This window comes from Ailuropoda melanoleuca, chromosome 2 (assembly GCF_002007445.2).
Source record: "Ailuropoda melanoleuca isolate Jingjing chromosome 2, ASM200744v2, whole genome shotgun sequence".
Taxonomy (NCBI): Eukaryota; Metazoa; Chordata; class Mammalia; order Carnivora; family Ursidae; genus Ailuropoda; species Ailuropoda melanoleuca.
This window is the reverse complement of record NC_048219.1, coordinates 197,876,517-197,886,158: the sequence shown is the minus strand read 5'-3', so window position 1 is coordinate 197,886,158 and position 9,642 is coordinate 197,876,517.

The following is a 9,642-nucleotide window of genomic DNA, read 5'->3' as shown; positions in this document are numbered from 1 at the left end:
TGAGGGCGCCCACACCTCCCATCCCCGGTGCCTCACGCTGTGTGTCCTGCCGGGCACGGAGAGGCAGTGTGACCTGCCAACACTTCCTGCTTGTATTTCTGGTCGTTCAGAGTGGCTTGGCCAGCAATCCAGGCAGACAAACAGCTCCTCATTTAACTTTCCCACCCTCTCTCTGTGGGGAGAACATTTCTGTTTCCTTTAGGTTAAGCACATTCTAGCAACAGCCTTTCCCACCAGACATCCAGCAATTTTTTCCCAAGGCCGACACTGTTGAGACACAGGCTCTGAACCATACCATTTGCAGTCACTGGTTAGCTGTTGGCTTCTTTGTTTAATGTCCTTAATTTCTGGCTCTACTCCTTTGTCTCCTTGTTATGCCTTGTAATCATTTTGATTATAGTTCTTGCACCAACTTTTTATATAAGCTCGTCTCTAACATTTACAGGCAATCCGGTTACTTCCATTGCTTAAAACATGTCATTGCTTCATCTGGCTGCCTGTGGCTCCTCCGGCTAGTGTTCTGGAAGGAGGGCGTGGGACCCCCTGGGATCCCAGAGAGGACAGAGCCGTATTCTTCTGCCAGCCCGTTGTCCTCATTCACTTGGACTTGCTGGCACCAGCTGTGAAGAAGGAAGGCATCCATCTGCTTCAGAGCGAGCCAGGGAAGCAGAGCCAGGAGGGCAAATGTTATTGACCTTGGTCACCTTTGACCCTTACCATGGCTATGCACCTGTCTGCTTCTCCCTGAGCACCCAGGTTACCCCGAGGGGTCTCAGGCTTCATTCCTGGCCCCTAAAAACGGCATCTGTTGGAGCCACCCCCTCTCCTGCAGACCGCAAAAGTACAGCAGGAGGCGGGTCACTGGGCAGATCCCGAGTGGCTCTCTCCTGTTGCCCAGGCAATGGTCTAAGCCCCAACTCAGATGGTTCTTTCCCAAGCCCACGGAGGGGGCAGCGCTTTTGTGCTCATGGTGCAGATAGGGAAACAAAGCTTAGGGGATATAGCTGGGATGGGGAGATGCTGCCAGAAGAGATAGGGTGTATGACGTGCTCTGTGGTCCTTGGCCCTCTAGTAGACTGACTCTGACGCAGGGAGCTCTGGCTGCATTCCATCATTGCCGGGGCCGGGTAGCAGTTACCAGCCGGGTCCTAACACATTTCTTAAAAACCAAGCAGCTTGAGACAGCAAATATTTATTATCTCACAGAGTTTCCGAGGGTTAGAAACCTTGGAGCAGCCCAGCTGGGTGGTTCTGGGTCAGGGTCTCTCATGGGCTTTCAATCAGGCTGACAGCTGGAGCCAAGGTCTCATCTGAAGGCTCAGACGGGCCTGAGGCCTCCACTTCCGAGCTCACGCTCACGGTTGTCCGCAGGAGGGGGCACTGCCTGGTCCTGTCGGCTTCCCCAGAGCAACGGCTCAAGGAGGCGAGAGAGAACATCTGAATGGAAGCCTCGGGGCCTTAACATCTAACTTTGGAAGTGACATGCCATCACTCCCAGTCACTCAGACGCACTCTGGCACCCTGAGAGGAGACTGGGGAGGAGACTGAGTTGGGGTCGGGTACCCAGGGACCCTTTGGGAGGCAGACAACCACAGGTCCCCTCCTGCTGAATTTGTAAAGTGTTGGTAGCTCAGAAGTCAAAGTATAGTTAAGATAATTACGTGCTATGCATTAGATCATTTCCATGCAGCACAAGTGTGGGTCATGCTGATGGCTCGTCCCCCCAGCAAAGTGAGGTGGGCCTTACATCACATCTATTAGAAAAGGCAGTGGGGTCCAGCAACGGACCCCCAGGAGCCCTGCATTGCTCAGGACTCTCAGTGGCAATTGCAGACACCTCACTGGCAGGCACGCTGTAAACTGGAAGATGGGATGAGGACCCTTCATACACACTGAGGCTCCAACCCAAGTGGGAAACTGAGCCAGGTGGGGCTTGAGTGGGGACCATGCTCCAGACCGCTCCATCCTCCTGGCTCCGTATGTGGGCTGAGATCTTGGTGCAGGCATGGGAGTTTCTGTACCTGACCAAGAGGAGGACCAGAGAAGTTGATCCAGGGTCCCCGTTGCAGAGCAACCAGAGGATATCTCTCTGGCCTGGTGGGATTCCCCAAAGAGAAACTCCCATCCCACACCCCAGAAGCATGGGGCTTCAGGGGCTGACTGGTTCCCAGGAAGGCCCCTGGGTGAGGAAAGGAGGCTGCCATCGGCGTACACAGAATTACAGAGCCACAGGTGTCAGTGGGCAGGGATCTCCACACCGGGCTGCCCAGCCTTCCATCGGCACAGGAAGTCCAGAAGGTTAAGGGGGGTGCCCAGGCCCCAGGAACAGTGAGGCAGATCTTTGTGAAGACCAGACAAAGGTAAGGGGGCACTGGCTGACCTCCTGCCAGGGACCTGTGCTCAGCCTTGCCCATTCGTCCACGCATCCCCGTAGCCTCTGGGATAGGCACCAAGGTCACCTGCATTTAAGGATGTGGGGCTCAATTCTCAAAGGGGGGGAGTCGCCTATGGGGCATAGGGCTTTTCCCACATCCCGGGTCCATCTCCCAGCCACCGGCTCTCTCAGAAGAGAATTCTCTCCACCAATGTGACCAGTAGATGTCCTTTCCATGGGCTTATCTTCCCTTGACCCACATCTTCAGGAAAGTGCATTTGAAGACTGCCAACGTCTTTCCACTGAATTTACAGGCAAGGGAGGCCCTGGGAGAGAGGGTTAGGGGACCAGGGGCGTCCCAGGCCTGGTGGTGCAGACCCTTCCCTGCACCTGGGGGCAGAAGGCCTGCAGAGGTGAGGCCCACCTTTGCCAAAGCTGGGAGGGTCTTTACAACGTCTGCCCTCTGGGACTGAAGCGAAGGAGAAAACAGGCCTCCGAAACAGTGTGGACAGGGTGGAGGATAAGGGAGCCCCAGGAACGGGGAACCTGAGGGCCTCTGAGGCAGGAATGGGCTCCCCGAAGTGCTGGAAGGATGATTCACGAGGGGACAAAGAAAATGTTAGAAAGTCCTTTTGATCTGAGCCCCTGGTTTTCATTGTCCTTCTGTGTCCGGTAAACAACACCACAGCCCCACGCTAAAGGCTCGTCAATTAAAACTAAGACAAGGCGTATTCCAAGACTATGTTGTATAAGAATGCAACAGTTTGAGGCCATTTTAGGACGGACCCCGGCCCAGAAGGAGGTTGTCACGTCTGACTCTTCACTTCCATTTTAGAGGTGCTCTGAGATTACACTCAGGACAAAGGAAAGAAACTGGGAAGTTCCAAGAGCGGCGTGGGAACGTTTGAGCACCGGCCGCGGGCCAGGCTCTCTGCCAGCTACACCCATCTGTTTGCTGACTGACAAAGTAGGGAGCCTCTATTCCACCCACGGGAAAACTGAGTAACGCCTTTAGGAGACATGGGCTCAGTGCTGCTGGGGGGTGCTGGGTGCTGCGGAGAGGTGCTGGGTGCTGCTGAGAGGGGTGCTTGATACTTTTAGGGAACACTGGTTGCTGCTGAGAGGGGTGCCAGGAGCTGCTGCGGGGTTCTTAGTGCTGCTAGGGGTACTGGGTGCTGTTGGGGGGCATGGGTGCTTGTGGGGGGTTCTGGGTGCTGCTGAGAGGTGCTGGGTGCTGCTGAGAGGGGTGCTGGGTACTTTTAGGGGGTGCTGGGTGTTGCTGAGGGTTCTGGGTGCTGCTGGGTTCTGGGTGCTTGTGGGGGGCTCTGGGTGCAGCTGAGAGGTGCTGGGTGCTGCTGAGAGGAGTGCTGGGTGCTGCTGAGGGTTCTGGGTGCTGCTGGGGTTCTGGGTGCTTGTGGGGGGCTCTGGGTGCAGCTAGGGGTGCTGGGTGTGGCTGGGGGTGCTGGTACTGCTGAGAGGTGCTGGGTGCTATTGAGGATTCTAGGTGCTGTTTGGAGAAGTTTAGGTGCAGCTGGGGGGTTCTAGGTGCTGCTGGGGGGATGGGTGCTGTTGTGGGGTACTGGGTGCTATTTGGAGAAGTCTAGGTGCTCCTGGGGTTCCAGGTGCTACTGGGTGCTTGTGGGGGGTTCTGGCTGCTGCTGGGGAGTTCTGGGTGCTGCTTGGCTCCAAGTGTCAGATTTTCTTAGTTATCAGCACTCAGGGCCTTTTGTCATTCCCTGAGGGAATCATGGAAGGAAAGAAGGGAGGGAAGGAGGGTAGGACGGAAGGAAAGATCAAGCAAAATAACAGTACAGGAACCTCAGTTAAGGTTAATTCTGGATCAAGAAAAGTGCATAGGACAGATTTACTAAACACTGAAGCTAACACCTAACTGGACTAGGTTAGTATTTTATCTGGCGGCCCTATGGCCCCCACAGGAGGGGTGAGGAGCCCCAAAGTCAGCAGGTGGTGTCTCCCATATTCTCCTAGATCCCCTTTCCGTGTCCTGCAAACCTGGTTCCTGGTGACGAGCTCCCGCATCTTTGCCTCACCGGCTTTGTCCAGTTCGGGGCTTGTTGAAGCATCTTCATGTGGCCCAGACGACAGGTGCGGGGTGTAAATGCCCCAGCCCCTCAGCTCCTGACCGGTGCACTTCTATTTCCCAGGACTCTGCCCCAGGACTGGGTCCTATTGCCCTCTGTGCTCTCTAATCTCCCCTCAAGGGTTGCTGCCCCTTCTCCAGCCCCTGTCCATGTCCCCATGCCTCCTAGAAAAGCCACACGCACCGTTCCTCACCTGGGATCTCCTTCCGGGGCGCCTGGCTAGGACACACCCCGCGCCCAGCGCAGGCAGTGCTGCCGCCAAGCGGAGCCGCAGCCAGAAGTTCACCATGGGGACGGTGAGGGGAAGCTGTGCAGCTGAGGTTGGAGGGCTCACAGGTGGGAGAGGGACGTGCTCCCGCTGACATGGGTGAGGTGCCACACAAGAGCTCCTTGACCTGGGGCGGGGGGTTGGGCGTGGGGTATCAGGGGCGCTGCCACCATCTTTACTGCCTCCCTGGTGTCCTGGGTCCCTGACTGTCTCGCCATTTTGCATTGAAACGCTTCCCTGGGGCACCAGCTTCCCCCTGTTCCCACTACTCTGAACGCTGGATGGGGGTTCAGGAGACTCGGGCTGGTGTTCCTGGAGGGATGGCCCGGGCTCTGTTTGTAACGAATTATTCACAAACCTAGTCCTTAGATATCCTTGGTATAAACCATTTACAGAACCCACCTCCACGTTGGTTTTGACCCACAAGTGTCCTGACCCTGTGGCAGCACGTGACCAGTGGCAGGTGGGATGTGGCGTGCACTGAAGACGTGGCCTTTGGGCCGAGAGCCTCCCACGTGACCCAGCAGGGACTGCCACCACAGTCGCGGCTCAGGTGGGATGGCAAACTGTTGAAAGTTTAATAAAGAAACTTTAAGATGGGAGGCTCTTCTCCAGGGGTCATGCCAAGAAAACCAAGGGGCAACAGCATGGAGAAACGAGGACCATGTCCTCCGCTGTGTCAGGAGCGGCTCTGAAGCTTGATTGATGGTCCCCTTTGCAGCGCGTGGCATTGTTGAGCTAATAGGAGAATTACAATTCTCCAAGTCTCCATGACAGGTCTCATTAAATCTAAGCAAACATTTGGTACTTAGGAGCTCTGCATTACAAATCTAATTAAGACTCCATAAAATAATATAATTCAAGTCTGCATTCAACCATTCCATTATCTCACACGGTATATGATTGCTCCTTTATTAAACAACAACAAAGAAAAACAAGTTCCAAATGGATCTGTCCGTGTGTTTGGGAGCGGATGAGACAATAGGAAGCTCAATCACTCCTAACAATGGGCCCCATCTTTCTGAGGTTTTCAGCTGCCGTGTGCATTACGTTCACCAAGCACATTCTATGTGGGGGTTCGTCAGACCTCGGGGACACAGAAGCGCAGGCCGACGCGCTCCAGGGCTGCCCCACGGCTCCGCTCTTTCCATCTGGGATTCCAGGGGTGGGTGTGGGGCTGGGTGGGCTGGTCAGTGAGAGCTTCCCAGGGCAGAGAGGTTCACAGGTGGGTGGAGTAGGGACCCGTCTCCTCCAGTGAGCAGGGGGGAGGGGCAGAGGGCACCCTGGGAAGACGCCCCGAGGACACCAGGGCTGGGCGGCTTCCTCAAACCAGTCACAGGTCCTCCGGAACGTCAGGGTCACCTTAGCTAAGTCTTCCTGCCTTCACAGGGACATGGTGATGGCTTCCTGGTGGTGTCCTGCCTCCCTGGCATCCACAAACAGCTCTCATTCACCTCTGCTCCCCAGCTCCAGGCATCGTTAGCGGATATTCACTACGTTGACAAGACAAGTGTTTGAAACCTAAAATTAATGTCACAAATGTCTTCACCAGATCCCCGCTGTCCACACACTGGTTCCTGCCAAAATTCAGGTAGAAACGGTCCTCCACGCTTTGCTTGAGTCCCATGGTGGAATGCCACCTTTCAAAGGCACTGCTGCCATGGGCAGTGAGGCCCACTGGGAGCCAGAGCCTGCCCGCCCTCCATGCCCGCTGCCACGGCTGGCACCCACCCCTCCCGGCTCCAGCCCGGAACTACCTGCACAGGGGTTCTCTCCCTGGTGGGCCCTGCAGGTGGACGCCAGCTCCCCCAGGGTGGTGGTCACTACACAGGTTGGCTTCTTGGGAAATTCAGTGGCTTTCTTACCATGAATAAGCACGCCACGAATGCCAGTTCCTTTTTCCAGGCTTACGTCACGGCCAGGACGCAGCAGACCAGGTTACAGTGCGCACAGCCACGCGACTTGAGGACGAAGTGCTTCTATGCCCCTGCACCCCTCCCCTCCTTGGGAAGATGGGGGAGCCGTGGGTTAGAGTGGCTTCTTACAAATCAAAGTCTACATTTGGTGGGAAGTGCTTTTCTGTTAAAAAGCAGAATGAAGTCTTCAACGGATAAAGCATCAACCAGGAGCCGGGATGATAGGCATTCTAACAGTGCCAGTCGGTAATTCTCTAGGTGCACCCCAGAGTAAGCCCTGAAGTATTTCCAGTTCCCACGCAGTAGGCATCACATTCATGTTTGCCGAGCAAATGAAGGCCCGGCAGGAGCTCAGAGCTGCTGCTGGTGGGTCACGGGCATGTCTCCAGAGCAGGTGCTGATGGTGGAGGGACTCTTAGGGTCACTCGATGAGCCCGCAATGCCAGCCTTTCATGGAACAGAAAGTTATTAAAATAATACTGTGAGCACGAGCTCTGGTATATTAAACGTCTGCTGATGCCACGAAACGCCCGCGTCGGCCCACCGTTCCCTCATCTGAAACAGGAGGCGAGTCGCCGTTTTGAGGGGCTGTGACTGAGATTAGTCAAGTGACTGGGTCTCAACTGCAGCCTACAGTGTCCACTCTGCCGGTTTAAATTAGAAATGACTCTTGGGGAAGCCTGAGATCGAAGGTCCCAGAGACGGGAGGCAGGGGACCACATGGGAGGAGGGCCCAGAGAACAGGCTCAGCAGGAGCTGGGGACCCTGGAGAACCCGAGGTCGTGGGTGGCCAGCACCTTCTCGGGGTCAGGGTGCAGAGGCAGGAGGCGGCATGAGGTCTCCTCAGTGCGTGGGAATGTCACTAGGCCACAGTTGATGGGCGGGGGGCAAGAAGGGGAACTTGTGGCAGGGCAGCCTCACCACACTGGGGCACCCGGCCACTTGGGCGGGGAGCCCATCGCATGTGTATGGGGATGTCGAGGCAGCAGAAAAAATACAAAGTTTTAAAAATATGCATTGCCCAAGGAAAATCAAGTAAGTGCTGTATAAAACAGCATAACTTCTGCTTAACTGAATTGTTGGAGTCCTGCTTTGCTTGTGGACACCTTTTCTCAGCGAAGTTCCAAGCGCCAGCGTTGCTGGTGACCTGCTTCCTGAGGCCGGGTGTCTTGGACCCATAGGGTCTAACTTCCCCCGGTCCTGGGGGAACGGGCTGTTTGGTTTCCCAGGTGCCCCCTCTCTGCTGGCCTCTCCGGAACACCCGCTTCCTGAGCTGCACGAGGAACTCTCTTCTCTCCTCCCCGGGCTCCGTGTGGGCAGCCGGGGACTTCACTCCCTTGGCCGTCTTAAGCCAACCGGCCCTCACGGTGGGCCAAGGAAAAGATGAAACATGATTCAGCGTGGAAAAGCCTTCTGAGGAACTGGTTTTTTAAAAAGTGTTCTGTTATTTTTTTTTAAGATTTAATTTTTAAGCAATCTCAATATCCAACGTGGGCTTGAAACCACAACCCCAAGATCAAGAGCCACAGGCCCCATCGACTGAGCCGGCCGTGCAACTCTGCCCCCCAAACAGCTCTCTTATTCTTTTAGCATGCTAACATGTGCACTTATGAGAGAAAAAAGGGTAAAGCCCTTTTTTAAGAAGACAACTTTGAGGAGAAAAGTAAGAGAAACTGCCAAGTTGTGTTGATGAACTGTGGTCAGGATGGCCCACAGAGGCGTGTCCACATGAGGGCAGCTGTCAGGGGAGGAGGGTGGCACTACGGCTGCTCTGACTTGCCGGTGGAGACAGCTCAGGTGCCGGGGAGAGCCGGGCACCCTTGAGGCAGATGGCTGGCGTTTGGCCAGCTCATGGGAGCCGTGGCGCCATGCTGGCCTTGCCCAGGACACTCACGCTCTGGAGTGTTCCCAGCTTGTCAGACAGAACATTCTGGGCTAGTGGGAGAGTTTCCTCACAATCTGGGAGGTAAACTCGGAAGTTAGGCAAGAGGAGCAACTCAGTAATTCTAACGCTTGCTCTTCTTCCGTACCAAGCGACGTGTGTAGGTTTCATGTATATCACTACTGCCAAGAATGACGCCGTGATGGCAAACATGTACCCATTTCACGGATGAGAAAATGGAACCAGGTTAGCTGAGAGGCCAGTGTCACGTGGCCAGTAGGAGGGACAGCAGGAATTTGGAGCCACACCACCACCTCCAAGGCATTGGCTATGAGAGAGAGACTCACTTCCTGCTGTGGGATCGTTCTCTTTAAATCTTGCTCCAAATTACTTTTTTTCTTACTTTTACTTAATAAAATAATTTGCTGTTAAACCGCAAAATTAATTATCTCTAGTTTGTCCACCACTGTACTTCCCATCCTCATGATGTATCTTGGATAGAAGAACTCACTAGGGCTTGGGTGGGTTAATTAATTAATTAATCAATCAACCAGTCAATCAAATGTGTCACCGAGTTGCAGCCTGCAGGATGTGGGACTCCAGGGCAGTCTCCAGAAACTGTTCCCTTTCCAGTCCCCTCTGCTGAGCATAGGACATAAATATCTGAGCTGTCCTGACCAACGGACACGTGTAATAATGATGGGCAGACACTGCGTGACTTCCACCAATGACTTCTGCACAAGGCGAGTCTCCTCTCCTCCCTCCGCCTCCAGTGCCCCTCACCACACAAACACCTGTCAATGACCCCTCAGAGCAGGACAGAGCCACCACCTGTCAATGAAGAGAGGCCCCGCTCAGCAGCCACTGGGGCCATCTTTGTCCTGAGGGTGCTGGAAGCAGGACACACCATAAGGTCTTCATGATTAAGAAGTGAGCTAAATGGATCTGTGGAGTTGCAGCTGACCAACACCCTGACCTAAAATCTGAACTCTGAGCAACTAGAAGAGGAAAGACAGACTTACCTGCCATTCATTGATCTATCCATCAGATGGGCATTCGGTGCCCATGATGTTGCAGAAGGGATTGCAAATGCTAGGGAC